General features: G+C 42.2%; 1 long non-coding RNA gene across 1 annotated transcript; it reads right to left on the bottom strand.

Moving 5' to 3' along the window:
• Positions 1 to 1,844: 1,844 nt before the first annotated feature.
• On the bottom strand, positions 1,845 to 24,379 carry LOC113155319. Its single transcript, XR_003298120.1, has 4 exons — positions 24,281 to 24,379; positions 24,120 to 24,196; positions 4,074 to 4,164; positions 1,845 to 2,134 (listed from the first exon to the last, which is right to left on the bottom strand). It is a non-coding gene; the product is annotated as an uncharacterized LOC113155319 (long non-coding RNA).
• Between the last annotated feature and the right edge of the window lie 422 nt (positions 24,380 to 24,801).

Consider the following 24,801-nt stretch of genomic DNA (forward strand, 5'->3'; position numbering starts at 1 on the left):
GTACTCAAATAACTGATAATACAAATAACTATGGTTGCCATTGCCATGGTCCTAATTTGAGTGTGCTGAGTAAATTCATATTCGAGGGCCTGCTAAGAATTCCACTTTCTCATTGATCAAAACTATGTACTTCCATGTTATCTCTTGAGTTATTGGAAATGGGATAAGCCTGATGCTATTACAAGCACACACAGAATAACATATGAAATCTATATGTATTTCACACCGCTGTGATCTTTGCTCACCAAATTCTGTGCACGTACTGGGTGCCAGTATTACCTTTGCGTGTCTGGCCCAGGCGCTAGAAGAGAGATAAGGGGAGCGGATATGAGAAATATGAAAAATAGCACTGTGATAGGATGATCAGTGAGAATGAGCAATACAGGCTGCTGTGACAAATGGGACAGGGAGCCAAAGAGGAGAGCAATGCAAAACGGCATTAGAGTCAAGGACAGAATGATTTTCTAAGAGGAGTGGAGATGAAACATACTTTCTTAGAATGAACAGGTCAATAATAACCTCCTGATATCAGTCATTTATTCTATTTCACATCTATCAGTTTTAAGTCATCTATGAGGTGCTGAAACAGAAATACACCCAGCATCAGATGCTGCTACTTTTCTGCATATAACACTATGAATCTTAATGACCACCAATGTAATAAAGTTATCACATTTAAAGAGAAAAGTGTACTAAAATGCTCGTAGCAAAAAGAAAGACCTACTTAAACTCTTGCAACTCTTACACAGATAAGATTAAATTACTTGATATAGGTTTGTTTAGCAAACAATCCAACTAGACAATTGAAAGCGGACGGACATCCGCAGCATCAAGAGAAATAGGATGAATAGCGCGGATCCTCCACAGCATACAAACCCCCACTTTCTCCTTAAAACTCACACACTTGTACACACACTCAAAGGGATTTTGGGGCCCTGTGGAGCGGCACGTGAGCAGCCCTCTGTCAGCTGTGTTTGCAGTGAAGCAGGCGAGGGGCGCCCTGCACCTCTGAAAGAGAGTAGCGACCTAGCGAAAAGGGAGGAAGGAGGGGTGCTCTGTGGAAAGGCCAAGGCCCAGAGAAAAGAGAAAAGAGCAGCCACAAAACAGCTTTCCTCTAGAGAGAGAGAGAGAAAGAGAGAGAGACAGAGGGTAAGAGAGGGGCAGAGAGTGAGAGAGAGAGAGAGAGAGGAGGGGACTGTTGGAACAATGCCCCTTCAGCTGCAGGTGCAATGGCTATGGCTGTGCGTGTGTGTGACTGTGTGTGCGTAGGGAGCACTTTCTTTTTTGTGTTAATTGAGCTGATCTGTTGTCTTTTCTCTGCTACAAGTTTAACTCACAGCTGATTAACATGTGGCCTTTTGGTGCTCCTGTGTGTGCAGAGTGCGTGTGTGCGCAGAATTACAGAATGAGCCCCGTTGCCAGCGTGAGCAGAGCAATGACACAGGCACAGAGTGTGTAGACACAGCCTAACAGAGAGTGTTAACTCGATTTGCACTTGTATGGAGCACAGAGCATGGTTAACACATCTGAATAAAGGCTTTATGTGCTACATGTCGTACAATTGGAAGTGCACAGAGGCATCACTCAGCCACTAGATTAAATAGCATACTCAGAGGATTAAAGGCTTTATATCTATGAACAGTAACGCAGTAGAACAAGCAGGCATTCAGCTCACCTACACTGTATTTACTACCACAGAGATATACTGTAATACTACATCAGTGATTCACTCTCAGCAGAGACACAGTAATTTTACACTTTTCTTTAACACAACTTACAACTTATATCAGGTGACAATTACTGTGACCACAGTAGGTTAAACAAAGAACACTTTAATATTGTTGAGTTTGACATCAAAACATTTTGGCGACTAAACTTAATGAGGTCCGGGGTCCTGACGCCGGGGCACTGTCCCTGATAGCTGCCCCATGGTGAGAGATTCTGATATTCAGACCCCACCAGACTGGATGACCCTGTTTGGACAAGTGGTTCCTATCCCACATTCACACGAGGCATTGCAGCCACAAGATGACGGCCCCACAGCCTGAGGGCACACTAGGGCTGGGCCTCAGTGCTAATACACTAGTAGAAAGGTGCCCATGTGCTGCACACCGCCTTCAGAGGTGGTCTGCACCTACGGTTGGGAGCAGAGTTTGTGTGTTTTAACAGTGGATACATGCATGTCAGCTCCACACATACACACTTAAGACACCTCAAAGTGAGAGCCTCAGGGCCATTGGCGGGGTATTCAGAAAGCCCCGGTGAGGCCGAAACACAGAAACACGTGTAAGGCCTTAAAGAAGACACTCACTTCAAATAGGAGTGTATCCCCTGTTCCTCCCCCATCCCACACCTCAGCCCTACCCTTTCATAGGAGATTATTGGGAGCGAGAGAGGAGCAGAGGGTAAAGATTGGGAACCATGATATGGAAGAGAGTGAGCGTGGAAGATGAAGACAGAAACAGAGATATTTTGCTCTCCACCCCTCTCTGCAGATATTACTGCTTAATTAAAAGGGCAGCATGTTCTAAGTATTATTCCTGAGATCTCTATCTTCAGCCTATGTAATAAGATCTTCAGCAGCCTTACAGCCTAATTTTTTCGAACAAATTTCCTTCCTATTCTTTGCCCTTATTTCCCTTTGGCCTACGACTGTTTTGTGCTGTTGCTGCAATCTTTTTGAGTGCCCGTATTGTGAGCGTGTATGTGTGTGTGTGCAGGAGCCAAGCGGGACTGTTTTGCATGTTAATTAATGTAATATTTTGTGCACCACTCGGGAGCATGTAAGTGTTCTCTTGAATGTGTTCCAATTAAGAAACATCCCTCAGGCATAAATTGGTTTGGACACACTGAGAATGTTGCCATATTTTTACATATTTGGGGGACCGTAAAGAACGTGAACAAAATGCAGAGTTTACGAGCTGCACAAGTGTTGAAAAGATGTTCTGTGTCTGTGAAGTCTTAAAGAGTAGCCCCCTTCTCCCTAACTGTCAGACGCAAAGCCATCTCTCCCCGTCTCCATGTAGTCTATATCCCGATGATGATTCATGTCTGCTGCTAATGCTGTAAATCCAGAGATGGCGACTGGTTTGGATGTCAGGCTGCCTCCTTTTAAATGAACATCTCCGAAACTTAACACTGCAACAGCATTTTGAAGTACTATTAAAAAAATAGTCCACCACCACAGAGCTACAACATGACATGAATTGTGCAGAAAGCACCTTCAAATCAGCCCATCTTATGAGTGAAGACGAAATAAAGCAGATATACATCACAGCACCCCCCCCCCCCCACACACACAGTAAGCACGACTGCCAAGCCATTCATGTATCATAGCTACTTGAGGGGTGGCCATGAGCCCCTTCTGCATTTTTTCCAAAGAGTGGCTTTGGACCCACATTCAATCATCTGGTAAATTAGTTTAATCCTGCAGCAAATCTGTCCCTCTCTCGGGACTTTTCCAGAGGTGTCAATCGGAGATAAGGCCAGTGTGACAATAAAGCCACCAAACCAAAGGAGGGAAGCGCAGCTCTTTAACTCTCCCAAACATTCAGAGACATTTAATTTATAGATGCATTTTTTATTTCTTTAAGTTGTTAAAGAAAGGAGAGACATCATCAATGTGCTAGTCAGAAGCGTTACCTTTAACAAATTACATACAGCTTGAAGTTTCTGAACACAAGATGTCACAAGAGGAATGACACAGTACAGAGGGGACAGTATTAGTCAACTCTTCAATTAAAATCAATGTAATACTGCCACAATATGCCCAAAGAGACTTTTTAATAAAGGCTATTTATTAATTAATTAATTTACACTAACTTGCTGTGGCTCAACAATCCCAATTACAGTTCCATATGGTCTTAATATTCATTTTACATCATTTTTCTATTATAATATGATTAAAGGTTAATATTGTTTGCTGCAGGATGTTCAAAATTTGTCAGGGAAAACAACTGCACCAGCGATATACAGACATTCTTCAGTGGCTTAAAGTAGCAAAACCTAAACAGAAAGGGAGATGAACACATGCACACCAACATGGCTGCACATGCACACGTTTGTATACATACCTTATAAACAGTCGGTCTCTGTCCTACTTCATGTACAAATAGGCCTGTGCAGATCACTTCTGCCCTCTATTGATTATCAATGGGACTGCAGCTGCAGAGACAGAGAGTTACATGGAATTAAATAAGAAACAAACATCAGGTTTGTGTTCAGTGTGTCTGTACATATAGTATTGATAGTACAATCAAAGTACAAAGTCATTAAATAGTTAATTAGTGATGGCCAACCAGTAGTGAAATCATGGCAAAAGAGGAACAGAAACAGAAAATTGGAAACCTCATGGGTCAAATCTAGCATTTACACCACTTAAGTCTATTTTTAGAAAATAACATTTGAAATGGTTTGTCATCACCATGATTTGAATTTAGGATTTTAATAATATGACTAACTACCTCCACAGAATCTTTTGGGAAAAATATTTAAAGAAAATGAGTAATGGGGGGAAAAAAAGGCTGTTAAATAGATTTGTATAAATATGTCATTTTAAACTTAATTTATGACAACGCCTGTATTTAAAATTGCAAATCTAAAAAACCACGAATCAAACCATGTTCCTATCATTTTCTATCACCATAACAAATACAATAACAATGATATGTAGTATGAAAAAAATACTAGAGGGACATCAACTGAGCTATCAGTAACTTCTGTATTATTTTTTCACTTCTTTACTAGTGCTTACTAACAGAGGGTAAATTCCTTTATTCGTTCATCATGTATTTTTTAGATCGGAGTGCATGCCCTTTAAACCTTTAAAGTTTCCACAACAGTGAGCAGAAAGCTAATGCGGTGCAGAATGGCATAACGAGGTGGGGGAGACCCGGGCGATTTAACGTGAGTCATTTTAACATTAAAACAAGTGGGACACACAGGAAACAAAAAGAGTAAAAGAGGAAAGGGAACTTCAAAATGCTCTTTGAGGAAAATGAGATCACAGACTGCAATTATATAATTCTTCTTGTCAAGTGATGGTGACGATAAGAGGAATGCATGCACACATGCGCGCGCACACGCACATGCACACACACACACACACACACACACACACACACACACACACACACACACACACATTACAATGGGAGAATAAGCTCCTTGACTGCTTTTTTAAATGTTGGAAAGTTTTGGGGGTCACATTGGGGTCAGGTACAGGAGGAATATGTGTGTGTGTGTGTGTGTCAGGTCCTGAACACTGGGCCCCTGATAAAAGTACTTCTTCTGATTTCCTGCTTTGGGTTTTGTCCATTTGGTTCCTCTCTTTCTAGCTATGATGAAAGTCAAAAAGTCAAGCGTTCCCAAGTGTTCCTTGATGCCGAATGCAGATTTGAAGTTAGAGCATGACTTACGAAGTGTGTGTGCTATATGTATGTGTGTGTACTTTTGCACAAGTGTGCTTCAGTGTATCAGAGCTTTAAAAATATGCAATCTTGATATGGCTTCCTCACATGGACGGCAACAGAACCGCATGAATACAAACATATATAATGAATAGTCAGTAATAGTATGGAGCACTGCATCCAAATGAACACTCAGAATAAACCAGACATTCATACTGTGGCCTACATATTGTGGAAGCTACACATATCCACACACACAGACTGGTGTCGGGGCCAGGGGGTCTGCTGCTAAGTTCCCAGGGAGCCTCAATGTTCTGATGGAGGCACTTTGTCTGAAGCTGGGGCAGACTACAGAAGACTCCAGAGGAGATGCCTATCAGCTACTGGCTACGGCCTGGAGAATAGAGGGAGGGAGAGAGAGAGACACACACAACACAAGATGCTGGATGAAAATATAGCATCAACACACAAGTCAGAAAAAAGAAATTTTTCACTAAAGACAGAAAGCAAAAAAAAAAAAAAAAATCAACACCAGCCTGAGGTTTTGAAGGCCGTATCACAGGTTAACACACAGGAAATAAACATTTCATGCTAGTTGTGTATGTCAGATTTTGACAACAGCATTTTCCTGTGACAGTCAAAAGACTGAGAATAATCTCTCAACAGGCAAATCAAGTTAAAGAGCCCAACTGCTCTCCATTGACAAAACTATCCCTCAGTCATGTGACGCTCTGCAGATAACAGCAGCAGTGGAGGCCATATGCAAGTGTTGACAGGGAGACTGATGTATAGTGGAACTGAGGGAGAGTCAGGTTTGTTACACAACACGGGTCAACAAGAGCGCGACACCTCCAGGTGTGGCCTCCTCTCTCAGCTCTAACCTGGCAGACATCCTTCCACGCTTTCTTCACCCCCCTTTCTCTCCTTCTAAATGATCTCGGACAGGTTTAAAATCATATGCAAAATTTAGTTAATCTTTTATTCTGATGTGGACTCTGACAGGTATTGTAAGGTGCAGTTCAATGATAGGACAACAACAAAAAGTGGATACAGGGATAAATGCAATTTATTTCTGCCATCTCTTACTCTAATCTCTCCCCGATTACTGAAGCAGTGCAGGGTTATGAATCGTGTGGTTTAGCCGGCATAGTGGCAGACAGATCTAATGTGTGCTGTCTGTTGCATGGCGACTTTTTAGTTAGAGTGTGAGGGTGCAGGGTGGGGTGAGGGGTGGTGGGCTGGAGGGACTTTCACCGTGACCCAAGGATCTCCATGGCTTCTGTCAGCGGGAAATTAGATTACAACAGTCAGACCAGGGGGTGACTGAGGAGGGGGCGTCAAGAAGTCTAAATATGGAGGGCTCAGTATGTCCATAATCACTTTATACAAGTTAGATGAACAAAAACTTATCTCCTCCTCGCTGTCCAGGCTGCTTATGTTGGTGTGAGGCACATGTGTGTGTGTGTGTGTGTGTGTGTGTTGTGAAAGTATCATTGTACCTCTGTGGGAACAAAAGGAAATGTACAGTGGTGAATAAAAGTCTGTTTGGATTAACATGCAGCATAATGTGGTGATAAACTCAGTGGAAAAAAACATCTTAAACATCTTAAACACTAAATGTCACACTTTAAGATCATAGGACACGTCCATTTATATGGATGCTTATGCAAAGAAAAATGATTGACCTTTGTATTGGTATGAATGAGTTGAGTTGGTCTGGACTTTTAAAGACAGAGAAAGAAAGGGAGGAAAAAACTGGAGACAGGACATGTCTGGTGAACAGACAGTGGCAGTGACTGTGAATGAATGGTGGCAGCAGATGACCGTGGTGACAAGAGGGGAAGAAAAAGAGCAGGAGGGGGGTGATGGACAGAGACAGAGCAGAAAATTGAAGTACATGTAACATGACACAAATGGACAAAAGTATTTAGCTAATGATTTATTATTAAACAGAGCAGGCAGCCTTCCCCAGTCCAATCCCCCAGCCTAGCCCAGGCCCCGGCCCAATTGTGGGGAGATGGAGAGGCAGATAAGCTGGGCTATAATGGTAGTCAGATGGCAGGTGGGCCGGCCGAATCCGGGGTTAATCACTGCTAAGTGCTGTGGAGAGGGGAGGACACGGGGCCTGGCTGAAACACTGTATCCTGGGGGGCATTGGGAGGCCAGGTAAGTCAGCCCAGGTAAGTCACCTCAGCAGCTCAGGGAGACAGCTGGACTCGTGCACTCGTTGGCTAATGGTGTTAACTCAGGAGAATCACCACAATGATATGTTACATCAACACACTCCCCTCTGTCTCACTCTCTGTCTTGCTCTTTCAAATGATGTTAGGCTCTTTTGTACGTGCTCCATCCTGCCTTATTGCTTGGAGCATTTCCGAGTAACACAAGTGATTTAATCTGTCTGAGAGGAAGGAGAGAACACTGTGTAACAGAGTAACAAAACAGAGAAGCCTGTGGACCTTTACATAGAGCTCATACTGAGGCAAAACCAAACATCACATATTTTTTGTATTTCACAGACGGATTATATAAAGGGCTAATACTATCCATACACTATTTTTACAACATGATGATTATTAGGGTGTTAATTGTAACACTCTGCAGAGAGGCCAAAACCAATGGTTAAGGAACCGACTCTCAAAACCACTTCACTTTGTCCAACTTTAGTTGTTTAAATGTATTCACATTTCTATTTGGAGTGCCCCCTATTGGTGACTCCTTCCACACTGTGCTGCATTAGCCTCCAGCGGATATCGAGCTCCATGAATAAAAACAACAGGCTGACTCTGCTGCCACAGCATGAAATGCGGGCCACTGTGCATCTAAACAGCAGATGACAAACCCATAATGAAGGCGGTAATTGGAACAACATTTAAGGTCCACAGTGCACGTCTCGCTCTGGTATCCCTGCCGCCATCAGGCCCTTCTCCCAAATCATTTCCAAACGTCAGGAAAATCAAAACAAAACACGGGGAAAGAAACACAACTTTACAGAGCAGTGACTTCTGATGGGCCATTTCTGCTCGAGACTACGTGGCGGTGGGCCTTATTTAGCCCTTAACATGAAACAGGCTGCTTCTTTGGGCAACATTGAGCTGGAGCCACTGAAGGTATCAGTGCACCATTACCCTAAACACACAAGATCTGTTGTGTTTGGAAAAGCTGCACAAAAGGAGTGTGCACTCCACTCAATCTGTCCAGTAATAACAGAGATCTGAGAAAATGTTGCACACATCCACTGACCTCCTCAATTTCCACACAACACACACACACACACACACACACACACACTCACAACTTCATCTTAAAATACACACATGCTACCCCATCAACCATATAGCTAGCTTATTCCTCTGCCTGCTCCCATAAAATAGAGTTGTTGTAAACAACAGATGAAGTCATCTTGTTTTAGAAGAAGAGAAGAGGTCAAGTTGAGCAGAGTGCTTTAGTTAAATCATCTGCTTGTAGTAAACAGTTGAGAGGAACATCTATCAGCCAGGCACGTGCTGACAGTATAATAATAAGGTAGCGAGAGCTGGAGCGTGCGCTGAAAACAGATGAAAAGGGCCACTTCCTTACAGAAACAGAAGAGAGAGAGAGAGAGAGAGAGAGAGCAAGTGAGGAAAGAGAGGACAAACAGAGAAAAGTAGCTCATCACCTTTTCCATCAGCATAGTGGGTGGTGCTGGTGTGACTGAACACAGTAACACTGCAGACCCTGTTCATAATCACAAGGTTACTGTTCATTGTTCAACGTGACCTGGCGGACGTGAGTGACAAGGTGGGCAGCCGGCCTCTGTGCTACTGTGCAGATAATTACCTCATGACGACAAAGTGAACTTTGATGTACAGTCTGCTGCTGTAATGCTTTAATGACCTTAGCGCCGGTAGCTGTGCACTGTTGTGTATATGTTTGTGTAGAAAATGCCTGCACACACTGACCATACGTACAGTGATGGCCATAAATAAGCACTCACTCTCTGTCTCACTTACACACATGCACACACTAGGCTTCAGCCAGCCAGTAGGCTTGATGTCAATCAAGTGGGTGTCTAATTAAAAGTAACAGGAGGAAGCTGCTGGGGACAGCAATCGCTATCTGACTCCCATTTTCATATGAATGGCCTTTTTTAATTAAACTCAACAGCTAATAAGCCTCAGTATCCAGACCATGTAGCAGTTTAACAGACAAAGAGCCACAAAGAAAACACATAGACGCGCGCACATAGAGGAGAATAGAGGATGAGAGGTAAAGACAGAAGGATGAATAATGAAGAGTCAGAAGCTGAGTGATGCATTGCCTTTGAACCTGTTGGCTCTGCTTTATTTGTGGAGGCACTTTGCCAGTAGCTATTGTTCAACAAAAGTTTATTTTGCGTTGATGGCATTAAAGAACATAGTCCAATAGAATTTGCCTTTGCCATGAGACGGGGAGAAATGAAAGAGAGGCAAAAGAAAGAGAAATGAAAAGGAGAGCCTACAAACAAACTGAAGGCTAATTATACATTTATTTGAGTTAGGGTGACCGGATCAAACATAAAACAGCATTAAAACTAAACCAGCTGTCTTTATTTAAGACAAGAAAGGCAAAACGGTATTAAAACTGTATTTCTACCATCATAAAATTCAATTATACACAAATAAAATGCCACTGTAAAATTCAATCTTATTTCCATCAATGGGTTTAGCAGCTATTGAAATAAAATGAAAAAAGCATGACAGCATAATTCAGTGACATAAATTTAATGCTTAGCGGCATGTTTATATGATGTTCAGACTTGTAGTGCCAAGCTGCTACAATGACATTTAGCAGCTACCAAATAACTGCTTTGTTCATGAGCCAGATATAATTAATGTGCTGATCCTCTTCTATATGAAATTAGCAAACCACTCAAATCCGGTATTTCTGAAAAAAAGATTTTCCCCTTCACCGTCCCTCCCTTCTCATTTCAACAGCGTGTCACTAAACATGCATATACCAGGTTGCCAAGATGTGTACGGAGAAAGAATGGGGACAAAAGGCTAAATAAATGGGACATATGATTCCCATACTGCTAAGATTTCTCTATGGAAGAGATTATGGCTCTGTTCTAACAAACACGAGAAATCTCCATTTTCCCAACCTTTTACAGCAGATAAAGGGCCTTGGATCCATTTTCCACACTAAATCCCAGATCAGCTTCTCTTTAGCTATTCAAACCACCCAGCAGGTTGTTTCTTAAAGGCTTGAAAGTGAGCAGAGAGATAGCCAGCTTTGGCATCTCGAATGTGCTCCGCACACCGCTATGACGTATGCTCGACTCGCTAATTCTCCGTCTTTCTTACTTCTTCAGAAACTTTTAACATCATGACCCCGAGAAACATTTGCAAACTATAACAATAAAATTAACTTGTAATGAGCAAAATAATTGCACATCAAACGCTGCTCGATGGTGGAGCGCAAGCTTGGAAGAAAGGGCCCAATTTAAAGATTACATGGCTCATGACTACCAAAGTTCAAAACACAGAGAAATTGGTTGTGAAGTGAGAAAAAAGGGCCCTTCCAAAACGACTCCGAAGCATTCTTTAAACTTGTGTAATGGATACGCTGCGGGCAACTGGGCGAATTTACCATGCAAAGAATCTCCATTCTGCACGCAGCACTTCAAAGGCAAAAGGAACTGAGTTTCAGGGAGCCAGTGGGCACAGGGAGAGGGGGGAATGAACTCAGCGATGCACATTTGTCTCCCAGAGTGACAGAAATTGGCGGGGGGTGTTCAAAATGAGAGATTTAGCTGATCTAGGGCAGAGACATAGTTCAGTCAACACCACAGTGCTTCCCCAATCTTCAAAAACAGAGGAAAATCATAATATAGAGAAGAGAAATGCTGAGAAAGTTAAAATGGAAGGCAAGACACACGGGAAAACTCAGAGGGGACTGGAGACATTTTTCTCTCCTATGCGGAGGAATAAGGAGAGTGAGCTGAATAAAGATAGAGAGATAGAAGACAGAGAGACAGAGGGCTAGAGCAACTAGGCTAAGCTGCTGTGTTATATTTCTTTCTATGGGGCAGCGGTCTTTTATGTTGTGTTGGTAGTGGAAGTAGAGGGGAGCAAGAGATTACATTAGCAATGATAAAGCGACAAACACCATGCAGTGTCTTAACATCAGATACACATGCACGCACAGCAGATTACGTCAAAAAACACCTAAAACCCAGATACACTCTGGACTGCAGTGGGCAGCTGATACTACCTCTACAGCTCCACACGCAGGATAAAATAAAACCGAACTAAAAAGAGTGTGAAGGGCTATGGTCACATGGTCCTCTTTCTGTACTGCGCCCAAAATTCAGTTCATTGTGGTTCCATGTTTTTTGTGTAAAACATCTTTGCTTTTTAAAGTTGCTGCTTAAGTTGCAGCAAAAACACTGAAACAAGGTCACAGGAATCTTATGCTAAAATGTGGAAAGGTCAAATAAAACAAATGCATTGCTATTTATTGAGCTGTCTCAAACTGCACAGAGGAGATACTACTTTCCTAGCGACAGTGGTTTGTGCTCATTTCTCACACTGCCTCGACTTTAACCCCTCACTCTTTCTTCCTCTTTCTCTCTCTCTCTCTCCTCCACCCCTCTCTGCCTCACAACCCAGTCTCCTTCTCCTGTTCTGGAGTCTTATCTGATGGGAGCTCTGCCACTGTTTGCATAAAACACTGTTTGTAAGGGGTTGCATATGTTAAAACATTAAAATACACATTAGAGCTCATGCACGCACACACTCGTGCTGCACAGAGATGTGGACACACTAACAAGTTGAGCTGTTCTGACCTTGCTAAAAGGCTTTGTAACTGGCATGCAGGGGATTTGTTTAAATAAGGCTTCTCCTTTCATAATATCAAGGAAATAAAAAAAAGAAGACTACTCTAAACACACACATGTAGCATTTAAGTTGTCTAACTATGGTTTAAAAACATGACATACACATTAGTAACATGATTTATTAAGCTTTTAGCCTAATATTTTAATTCATTGAACCATTTTTTTTATAGTAAGAAAAAAATTATACCACTTGCAATTTAACTTTCTCTTGAATAAAACTGTTACTGATGTAGATGTAGAAAAGAGAAAGATCAAATTAACTATCATTACAATAGCAAATGCACCTATCCAGGTCAACTGAATACTAATGAGGACCTAACAATTTATGTAATTATGTATTAATTTCAATTAAATGAAATGTGAACATGCCAAAGAAAAGGGAAAATGTCACTTAACGCAAAACTGTTTCTCAAAATAAGTAACACTTTAATTAATCAGCAAATCTTCACATGTGATTCAGCTGATGTCTGCCTGCTTTTTACTAACATAGGCCACGGTAATTTAAGAATGGCTTTGTATGACATAATGACCTTCATAATTAATAATCACATATACAGAATATACAGAAATGTTTAAACCACCGTCACCCACAGCTTCAAAAAACAGTACTATAAGAAAATAGTACTCAAACAATGAGGTACTGCACTCTTCTTTGTGATCTCCACTTCACAATATTGTTTTACTGAGTTTACTCTTCCCTTTCAAACAAAGTAAAGGCCAGTGATAATTGCTGTGGCAGCAACCTACACAAACCATTAGTCTTTCCATCAGTCTCACTTCATTTTCTCCGTTCTCTCTGGTGAGTTGTCTGCTATTGTGCTCAATTAAAATTCCACCATTTGTTTTCTCGCTAAATTAGGTTACTTCTGGAAATTTACACTAATTTACTTAACTTGTACAAAGCTCAGGCTCCAGCCATTCAAAAGTCCCTGCTGTTTGTTTAACATGCAACTTGAACTCTGTGACTTTAACGTCAACCCGTCCTCCACCCATCACCTCCCTTTTTCCAACCCTCTATTCTTAGACCCTCAAGCACTGATCAATGTGGTTACAGGCCAGGGACACCTTTCTCTGTCTGGGATAAAACTGTAAACCAGAAGGGGATATCATCTGTGACATACATCAAAATGTGGTTTTGATTAGTCCACCACAGAACTTTACTCTCAGCTCACACCTCTAGAGAGTGACTCCTTGATTTCCTTACTACCAACAATTGGCTCTCTATGCTTTGGCCGGTCAACATGTCTCTTCCTGTGCGGACAGTGTGCTTTAAAATCAAGCAGCAAGGGAGTGCGGTTCCCAGGAGGTTGAGGAGTGAGAGTTGTGTATAGATTGGAAAGGTTGCTGTCAACATAGACGAGCCTTTTGCCCTCACACATGACCCGACTACTTCCGGGTCATGTCGAGATAGCCCTGCTGTAGGTTACTCAGAGTGCCAGCGGTGGTTCACATGACCTCCAACACATCACGCTCCTCAGCAGTTATATCACAAAGCCCTTTTCCTTTCTCTCTCTCTCTCTCTCTCTCTCTCCCTCTCACACACACACACTTGTCTACTCGGGCTCTGCTTATGTCACATCCGATCACGTCAGTCCAAGCACGCATACGAAGAGTGTCGATCATGGTTGTTTGATGTGTGGACATTAAGTTGGGGTGGGGTTAGTGTCAACAGCTGAGTCACAGGGGTTAATGGAGGCGATGGTGAGTGCAGGGGTCTTAAACTCGATGCGCTCTTTCTGGGGCCACGCGTGACTGAAGATCATCATCATTAGAGGCATGGGTATGAAGTTATGAGCTCATTTGTCAAGTCTATGAGAGGAAGTAACTCAACACAACTTCCCTTGACAGACACAAGATGAGTTAACACACTTGTTGTGCAAACAAAAAAAGGCAGCTTCCCTTGGTACAGACAACAGGGATAAAAATCTTTATCATCGTACATATTATGTTACTCGCCATTTTGCATAATAAAAGCTGTTTGTATCATGATGTATAGTAAAGGATTTATCTAGAAATTCAACTGAAAAAGGTTTTAATAAGTAAAGTGAAAGTGTAAAATAAAGATTTCCTGGATTACAAAAGAAAAAGTGACAACACAGCACAATACAACCGTTGCTCGGACATTTTAATAAGTTATAATATAATATCAAAGTTAATAATGGATAATTTCAATAACAACTAAAAATTACACTACAAAATGAGCTGCCGATATAAAAATAACCAATAGCAGCCCTGTTAGGCTATGAAGTGCATTACAGAGAAACAATATGAAACTGTCGATTTTACAAATAGTAATATTAAATATATTCTACATTTACAGTATTACAATATATTATAGTGTTTCATGGCCTTTATAAAGATGCTGATTTCCTATAATTTCACCTATTTTGTATTTTGGTCTGTACTGTAGTTTAGTCTGGTTCCAGACTCATAGACAGCCTTTAAACCTCTGGGTGAACCCAAACCCAGTGCTCAACTCTCAGCGGATACACGGGGAGTTGTTTCTGGGCCCATTAGGGCAGTCTGGGGGTACTGAAATGGTGGTCACGTGATGAGTTCCCACAGCACAGCAACTCTGCTTCCCTAAAGCTACAACAGGAAGCAGAGTTTAGGGATAGACTAATGGACAATCATTATGTTTCTGGCTCTCATTTGCTCTACTAGTGTGAGAACATAGAGCCTGTAGCCCCCCGGCACAGAAAGACAGTGATATCTGCACTTTGTTCATTATGCTACACAAGTGATAGACCATTTTTCAATTTCTTGGCTTTTATTCATTTTAATTCATGCTCTTGTTGAGCCATTTCCCCAGTTATCCTGCTCTGCCCAGTCTCCAGGTCTCTACTCCATTTCTTAATTCCCCTGTGATTGGTGGAACTGAAAGAGGCAAAAAAGAAATTTTTAAAAACTGCATCTCAAAAGTTTCCTCTGCACCAAACCATCACTAAATTCAATGTCTTTGAAGCAAAAAGTGTCACTCATTGTGTACTACCACACAGCATTTAAAGTGGGGGAATATGGAGAGGTGGTATTGATAAAGGGAGCTCATCAAAGCACATTTTTCCTCAAACACAACAACTTTCACTACCTCTGTTCTCTTTGTTTTAAAGTTAGATAACCCAATATTGTTTGTTACAATGGATGACAGCATTCTGTCTTCCTGTCTCAGCACCTGTCCAGCATGACTCAAGTGGGCCAGAATGGATAGAAGAAAGGATGAGGCGCGGGGAATATGGCTGCAATTGTTAAAGTATGTTTGAGAGACAGCCAAAAGAGACAGACCGAACAAACTGGGCCAAAAGAGAGCTCACTGAATGGTGTGTGCATGGTGCGTGGGTGTGTATTTAGGGGGCAGCAAGGATGGGAGATGTCAACATTTTTCCTTTAGTGGTCCATCTCCATTTGCATAATTTCCATTCCTAGCGAGCAACAAAGAAAGGAAGGAGATGCTCACACAAAACCAAAATTGACGAGGGAACAATGGTGGCCTGAAGGGTCATTTTGTGGGGGCTAAAATTTCTTAAATCGTGGTTTAATATTTTGTCAGACTAGTTTAGTAAAAATGCTATTTTGCCAAAGCTCAGTCAATCCTCTGTTTTGTCTGATTTGACAAGTAGTTCTTTAGCCTTTTCATTTCACTAATCAGTGTCTGTCGACTTTGCTGCAAGCTAAAAACGAGTAGCAACAGATAACTTGGACACAGAACTAGGAATATCAATGATAATGCTCTGAAAGTTAAGTTTGTGATGCATAATTCACTAACAGTGGACTGAAACATGAATGATCAGTAGCATAAACAGGAAAAGTTCACAAACTAAGGCAAATTAAAATGAGGGAAAACACAAATGCAGATAGTTGTGGTTGTATTCAAAGTTCTGTGAAAGGCCTCGGGGGCACACACAGCTGGTAAAAGGGCAGGTGTGGGGAGTGAGAGGGCTGATGTGCGGGAGGCAGGCAGGCAAAGATGGATGATGGATGGTGTTGATACAGGAGGCAGCAGCCCTGCTTTATCTAGGCAGCACAAGCCAGACCTGCCGGGGTGATGGGTGGGCTGTCAGCCCTTTGTTTATGGACCACCACCCATCTCACATCTCCTTATACACTCCAAAGGCCTGCATCACTCAAAAATAGCTACTACCTCACTGCATTTTGTCTCTCCATCTCTGACTCGCTTCCTTTTTCATTTTCCTCTCTAACAAATGGCATTTTGTCTTTCCAAGTTTCCAGATGTACAGTAGCACCGGAAGTGCTCTGAAAGTGTCAATTTCTCTCTCTTGGTAGGAGAAAAATATACTACACTAATTGTAATAATTGTAAGTGTTGATAATGAAACGCGTCTCTCAGACATTAAGTCCACAGAGGAAGAAGGAGAAGAAAGAGTTTAGGGGACGAGGAAGAGACAAAGAGAAAAGGGAAGAAGTGAACCTAATCCAACCATATCCCCACGAGTTGCACGCTTCCAATTAACGACTGGTTGGTTTATCAGTCTCCGACGGGTGATTGCTGTTTTTAATCATTTTCTTTCTCTACACGGTTTCGTACACTCTATCAGTTCTTCCCACTCTTATCATCTAATCCCCTCCTCGTGCTGTCTCGCTTCCCACCCCATCTCTGTTCAGCACTGCCTGTTTCATCAGGTTTCTCATGGAGCCACGCTCTCATGCTGCGTCCAGCATTAAAGCTGGGTCTGTATATTAAATAAATACTTCAACGTGACTTTAAAATCTGCTTATGGCAGCTAAAACAGCACCTTCCACACCACTAACACAAAGAGGCAAAAATTGTAACAATTACAGTCACTGTGCTGCAAGACCTCATTTATCTGCCACAGTGTTTGCCAGGAGATTTTTACCTAGCATCGCTGCTGTATGATTTGTTTTCTTGCTTTTGCTTTTATGATGTTTTATTAATAGTGTTTTTATAGAAATGACACAAACAGAGCTGTTGTGCTCTGAAAATTTTTCTACAAACATGTCTTCTTTCACTTGCCTTTGTTAGTGTGATTGATTTGGCGACCTGAAATGTGCCTGTCACATTGATCGATCTGTCTGCTTGATGGGGGGTTCTATCCCTCTCGCCTGTTGGCACTGTAATAAATGGGGGGATGGGGGGGCACTGACGGAGCAGCAGTTATAGCTTCTTTAATTTACCTGACGCCTCACAGTGACAGAGAGTCATAACAAGGTGACACTGCGCTGTAATGGTTACGCTCACTCACCTCTTGTTGGGTGGAGAGGGGGAGTGAAGGTGGAGGTGTTTGATGTGTGTGGAGTTTTGAGAAAGAGAGAGTGAGTGTGTGTGTGTGTGTGTGTGTGTGTGTGTGAGTGTGTGTGTGTGTGTGCGTGTGTGTGCGTGCGTGCAGGCTCACTGATTCGGTATTGCCTCTCCTCCCTCTGGTCAAGGTGTTTTTGAGAGTGGCTCTGTTATCTCTGGCCATGAGGTCAATCGCTGCCTGACTAATGCAAGTACACCAACCCTACCAATCCCACTGAGCAGACCGGCGTCTTCGGGTGGGTCCCTGCTAGCCACATCCTCCTGGGTGGGCTATAACTCATCTCTAGACGGGGATAGGGTCTTATCTCAGTCGCCCTGCACAGGCCTGCCCCTCGCCTGCTCTGTCTTAGGAAAAAGATTTTCTGGTGCCCCTGTGTGTGAGTTATAGTTGGGGTTAAGGTGACTGAATAGGCCTGTCTGTTTCGGATGTCTTTGTGAATTTATATCTGTGTGGGCAGAGGAATGTGGAGCTGCGTGTGTGTTCATTTATACAGTATGTAACTGAGATTTATTTACCACGCAAACAATCCCAAGTTGTGTAAGCTTATTGTAATGTATCCTCCCCAGTAGTAAAGCCCTCATGTCATAAGTTACTTAATCATGTGAAAGGAATCATTACAGTCTCAGCATTGCCCCCCTGCTTTTATATGCACATACACATTCCCCTCCACCAGCCTACCCCATCCACGCCGCCTCTCTCTGTCATCCTGGCCTATCAATCAAAAATGTATTAAGTCCGGAGTCGGGGCCGATCAAAGGCAGAATTCCTGGGAGGAGAGCAGATAAGGCCTATCTCATTAATAAGTGCTTTACCATCGTAGGGGCCCGTGCGCCTCACCACACCCTGCCTGCCTCCCTTTGATATCTAATTATCCATCCATTTCATTCTGTCAGAGAGGGAGTAGAGGGACGACTCATGGTGTCATCACAACCAAATACTGTTGCGTTTGTGTGTGTGTCTGCGTGCATTAGGATCTGGGCAAGGAGCTGCATCAAAACATCATGACATGCAGCAAATCCAAATGTGCAGAGAGTGGCACATGTAAACAAATGCAAATAAGATGTTCTTGCAAAGGCAACTGGGCTTGTCTGTGTATGGCACCGCTCCTCAAACATACGCCATTCACAGACTGTATTGCTAACAAAAAACGGCTGCTGCAAATCTACCTGTTAACAATGTGTTGGAGCAGTGAGCTTGCTCTGAGAGTGGCCCAAAGTGTAGAAGCCCGATAAGATAGTGGCGAGTGAGGAGAGAAACAAGATATTAAAACATCAAGGTAAGATACTGAGGAGAGGGGACAATGGAAGAGTGCAAGAGTTAAGAGGATTTTAAGAAATGCTGGGTAAAGACTGATCCACAAAAGAAGAAGAAGAAATGAAGAGGGAAGAAGAGGCAGACAGAAGAAAGAGAGAATGGGAAATGGGAGGGAGAGAAAGAGCCAGGAATTCTTTCCCCTTCTCTACTTGGTTTTCTGTAAGAGTAGCTCAGGAAGATAAGGCTAAAAGGTCTGTTAGTCTGTTGTGGAACAATCCGTTCTGTGTCTCCCCTCTTTTTCTCTCTCTCTCTCAAGATACTGCCTTTCTCTCTGTCTAATGGCACAACTCAGATTTCTAGTGATGCCTCTTGTGATATGGCTCATCTCTGGTGGCATGGTTTACTGACATCACTTGTCCAATACAATATGCTCACATCCTATAAAGAACAAAGCAGCATCAAGTCGAATGTGAAAGTAAATTCTACCAACACTTTGGGCTATTTCTCTCTGAAGAGAAAACCTTCAATATTTCTAAAATTCAAACCAGTGTCATTTATTAATATAAAGGGAGACTATTCAAAGCTATAATAAAGGGCTGAAATTATGTCTTCATTCACCCGAGCTGTTTAAACCCTGGTCCCTAATCGCTCAAAGCAGAGCTTGGAGACAAACACAAACCAAGGAGGATTTAAAAGAACAAAACCAACACACACACACACACACAAAAACAGACTCACATGTCTAACAAAGACTCCAAAGTCTACTTCCCCATCCCATGTCCTCTTTTAAAAAGAGACCTTCATCTCTTGGCGTTCCTGTTATGAACAGACTTTCTTCAAGAGGAGAAAGGAGGCGTGTCAAAGACATGGGTCACAATGTTTACAAAGACGACTTTTAATCCAATCACAGCATCCCACTGCTTTTATTTCCTGTTTCATGGGATTAAAATTACATGAAACATAATAAAACACTAAATTAATTTAAGACTGAATAACATATTGTTCTATTTTAAAGGGATAGGTTTAAAGACTGAGAAAAAGAATCTACAAAGGAAATAATTAAAGTCAAAGAAGCAAATTCACTTCTTAGACTTTAAATTTTATTTAGATTTTTTTAAAGGACTTTTCGATGCAACTTTGACAAACAATGCTCAACTATCTGTGGGAAATGCAAATGATGCAAACGTAGATGAATATTATTGAGAAACTTCGCTTTAATAAAGTACTTTCTAATCAAAAGTAGTTGTGCACATCAATCTGAAGTTAAGACACCAGTTAATCAGTCAATAATCAGCTGCTCTTTCTCCCTCTCTTTCACCACCTCTTACTCCAGCTTTCTCTAGTTTTGTCTCTGACCTGTTGTGAAGCTGCCTGAGGGTTTGAATAACTGTCTGGTGCCAGGCTGCCTAACCCCAAGGCCTTGTGGGAGATGAAGAAGAGGTCAGCAGAGGGTGTGTGTGTGTGTGTGCATACATGTGAAGGTGTACACCCATGGTTGGTGGTGTATATCATGCCTGCACAGACAGACACAGGGAAGGGCAGAGACATGGTAAAAGTATGTTTTGCTGCAGCCACAACAGTGCAAACAGTAGTAAAAAAAACATTTGAACAAGATACCATGCTAACTACTTTAAATGAAATATTTGGATCTCTACTCAGGCTAGTAATGAATTTGCAATATCAAAACCAAATAGAATAAAATTCGATCTCTGTCCTTACTGGTAAGTCCTACATTTAAAGCTAAATGTTGATGCCATGTTTTTACATAATTATATAAAAACACACAAAAGAATAAGATCGACATTCAGCTGACCTTTTCACCTAGCTAAAACTTTGCACTTGCAGAACTACTGGGCATGAGACAACATCTCAGACCCACAAACAGATAAGAGAGAGGTCAACACATTGGGATGAACCTCTTGTAGGGCTGGCCAGGGCCTAGAGGGGCTGCCTACTTGGGTGGCATGGCCTAGGAGAGGCGGTTGAACATGTCTGGTTGTGATTTCGTTCAGTGGACACTAAGGCACAGCAGACTCTTCCCCTGCTTTTTGTTCCCAGCATGCCTTGGCTAACATGGGTTAGGAAGGGGTGACAGAGAGGTCAGAGGGGTTCCAGCCACATGTACCCTGAGGGGGAATCCTGAGGAGGGACAGCAGAGTGGTAGTTGAGACAGACAGGAGAGGGGTATCCCTCAGGAGCCTTGCCCCTCCCAAATCAAAACAAACAAACAGAGTGGTTCTCTGATCTAATCTGCCTGAATTAAAGCGGGAGGGGGGCTTTGGTCCAGGCAGAAACAGAACGCCTGAAGCAGCTACTACACTGGACAGCAGCCTCTCCTGTCCCTTACATAACTTTGGGAACGCTCGAGGTATAATAACTCCATCTTACAGTATCCTTCCATTGTGAGTTCAAAGATAAAGTCACACGCATTTACATGAATACACTGAACATAATCACTCTTTGACTTGGAGTTCAGCACTGACTGGATAAAGACAAGGGTAAGTTCAACTTTACTGATGTTACAACTATAACTGGAAGCACTGCAGGACTTCAGGTTATATTGTTTGTTTGTAGGATTATTTGGTAGGCTGCTGCCTGGGAAAGCCAACATGTTTGGCTACTTGAATTCTCACCCTAAACATTCCTTTTGTTTCTAGGTTTTGAGGCTTTGCTCTGGTTTAAGCAGCAGACTAAACGTCTTACTGGCTAACAGTTACCCCAACACAATGCTAAACAAATTCTCCTTCCTGAGCAGTGCGCCCACCAATTGCAGCGCAGCCTCCTGTCAGCTGACCAGAAAGTGAAGATGAGGGTGAGATTAGACCAATCAGGGGTGAGGCTGAGGTTATCACAACCACTCTAAAACTAAAACAGATGGAGAACAGAGTGCAGAACGATTCAGCATCTACTGTCGGGATCATATCTTTAGGCCATGTATTCTCCTGCTCCACTGGACTGGAAGAATGTCAGACTTAGTTTTGGTTTTGAATTCGGAGTCATGTTGCTTTCGCAAAATAGACTGTGGATCAGTAAGTCTGAGGTATATGATACCATGCACGATAAGATGTGTAAATCCTACACAGTAGTTAAAGCTGTCTGTCTCTGAAGCAGACAAACGCAGCAGAGTAACAACAAAAAGTGCTAAATAAAGTGCGCACACACACACACACACCCTGTAAATAAAACACACACCCTGAACAAGTTCACTTTCAAGATTCAAGTTCAATTCAGGGGCCAAAACATATTGTACACTAATTCAAAGTTTAATCAAGAGCATATTTCTAAAGCATTTGTTCTGATTGTGAGGGTTGTGGGTTGAGGGTGATGATCACAGATATCCAACCTTTGCATGTATTAATTAAACACAAACCTCTTCTCTTATTTAATGCATACTTGTCAGCCTCATGGGAGCACAAAGAAAAAACGAGATTCTAGTTTGCGCCAAACATCATTCCTGTCGTCTGTCAGTCTGCTCCAGCTTTCCCCTACTTTGTCTATTTTTGTATAATTGTTTGCTTGTTTTCTTCATTATCTCTCCATCTGGAATTCAACTCCCTACAGTGGTAAACTTTAGGCCCCTCTCAGTCTCATTCCTTCTTTTTCTCTCCAACTCCTTGCACCTAGATGAGATGTAATTGTGATTAACAGCGCCGTGACAAGAGGACACAAGACTTTCGTCATGATGGAAAAGCAAACAAACAAATCAGATGAGATAAAACGATTGAAATATGTACTAAATCTTATCATAGATGCTAATTGTTTCCGTGTAGGAGTGGAGCGTGGACATGGAGAGGAGTGGTGCACGTGAGGAAGGGAAGGAGGAACTTGAGAATATCCTCCCTCTGCCTTTGGCCTGTGCCTGACTTCAGAGCTAAGCTCTCTCTCAAGAGAAGGTCAACACCAGGTTCAACTTTTCACCTCGGCAGCACACACTAAATACCAAGGATTACACCACAGTGCGCTGCAATATCACCTGGCTTTCACTGCATTAAAGGACCGACCTACACAGCACATTTTAAATCCACGAAATGTAATAATGCACTGTCAATATAAGTTAAATGCTGCAATGCAACTCTGTGGTGTATTCCAATATGACTGTATGTGCTGAAAAAGCAACAGTATAAATTCAATATTCTTGCTAAAAATATTGATCAATTGAGTGGTTGTACAATTGCATTTAAATAATGCAAGTGTTTAACCATCCATTCACAGTAAATCAGCAAAACATCAAGACAACACTGAGGCCTCGTGTCAAGCTCCTGTACTGAAGGGATGAGTAGGCAGTGGTGAAGGACAAGTGACACCTAATTTAACATTTGGGCACCATGTCTAGTGCTGCACTGTATATAGGAGCGTTTCTACGTGTGTGAGTGTTGGGGGGGGGGCAGTCAGGTGTAACTGAACAGAAAGACAGACAGACATGCAGGCGGCTGGCTGGCGTCAGCGGCCACACGCCTGTCACGACACACCACACGCCGAGGAGTCGCATACCGCTGCACCCACACTGTGTGCACACAATGAGTGCTCAGTCCCTCGCATCACGCACCAGCGGCATCAGTAATGTGAAATATTCACACAGGGACAAAAGGTAAAGAGACGAACGGGGGAAGGGAGAAGGCTTAAGAGGTGAGGACGGAGGCCATGGTTTTAAAAAGTGCGGTCCAAATAGTAGGAGTGTTATGAATTAATACTTGTGAAAAACATTCAGACAAACATGTCACAGCACTGCTGTTGGAGAGCAGACAGTTTTGCATTTCAAGTTTTCAAGAAAAGTCTATCTGGGACAACAGTTTGAAACCTTAACATTACTTTAGAAATTTTACTTTTGACAAAAAACATTTTAAACATTTCTATATGTCACTGGTGATAAGAAGCCTTCTTGCAGAACGTATTCACATTTAGTCATTTGGCAGATGCTTTTTATCCAAAGCGACTTACAAGGCAGAGTAAGCGTAAGCAGGTCTAGCCTGAGGACTCCTACTTGAGTCAGGCCACAGCCGGGATTTGAACTAATCGACCGGGGTTCCAACAGTAAATTATCACCACTTTTATTGTCTGAGTAATTGTTCAAATCATATTTAAACAACAATAACATATATAAAGGAAAACTGTTTTCTTCGGCATGATTGTTAAATAAATGTCTCTAGTTGCCAACTGCTGACATTATTGGACAATATCCATTTGGTCTAATAATGTCACTCTATGCTCTGAAACCTAAATAATTATTTTTTTAATTTTTTTATGTGAGGTTTTCTTTACCTCACATAGAACCCAATGAAACTGGAACTGTAAAAAACCCATAGGAAGAATGAAACAACCTCACCTCCTATAGTGGTCAATCCTTAGTGCAGGACCTGGATTTAGAGTCACTGCAGATGTTTCACAGCTCTCTCCCGCCCTCTAGTGGAGCAGAAGGAGATCTACATTAACTCCCTATGTCAGTTGCACATCCGCCTTATTAAACTTCTTGTAGCTCTTACTGACCTGATGTTTCAAATCTGGGGGATCAACAGCAAAAATATTAATGTCAGCCATGTGTGAAGAAGTCACTTGAGCATTTTCTGCAACCAGGGCTGAATGGAGTACGCAGGGGCCCTCTAATCCTATTGCTTACACCCTCAGCCCAGCACATCTGGTGTTAATCAGCAAAGCATACACTAACACAAACATACAAAGAGACAGACACACACAGGCAGACACTTTGCAAAGATCCCCCTAAGAAAATCCCTCTCAACTTCTGAACTTCCGACATGACTGGGGTCAACACACTTGCCCTGGATTTACATGTAATATGAGCTGGTGATTTGCTACAGTACAGGCAGGTCACACGTGTATCCACACACACATATATTAGGCTCACTACAAAGGGGAAATCTGGATATGCTATATATAAACCGTGTTCTGACAGTCACGACAGGCCATATTAAAGGACTGAACACACTGAACTTGACATACAGACGTGGACGAAATTATTACACCCTTCACTTAAAGACAGAATAACCCAC

This window comes from Anabas testudineus, chromosome 5 (genome assembly GCF_900324465.2).
Source record: "Anabas testudineus chromosome 5, fAnaTes1.2, whole genome shotgun sequence".
NCBI lineage: Eukaryota > Metazoa > Chordata > Actinopteri > Anabantiformes > Anabantidae > Anabas > Anabas testudineus.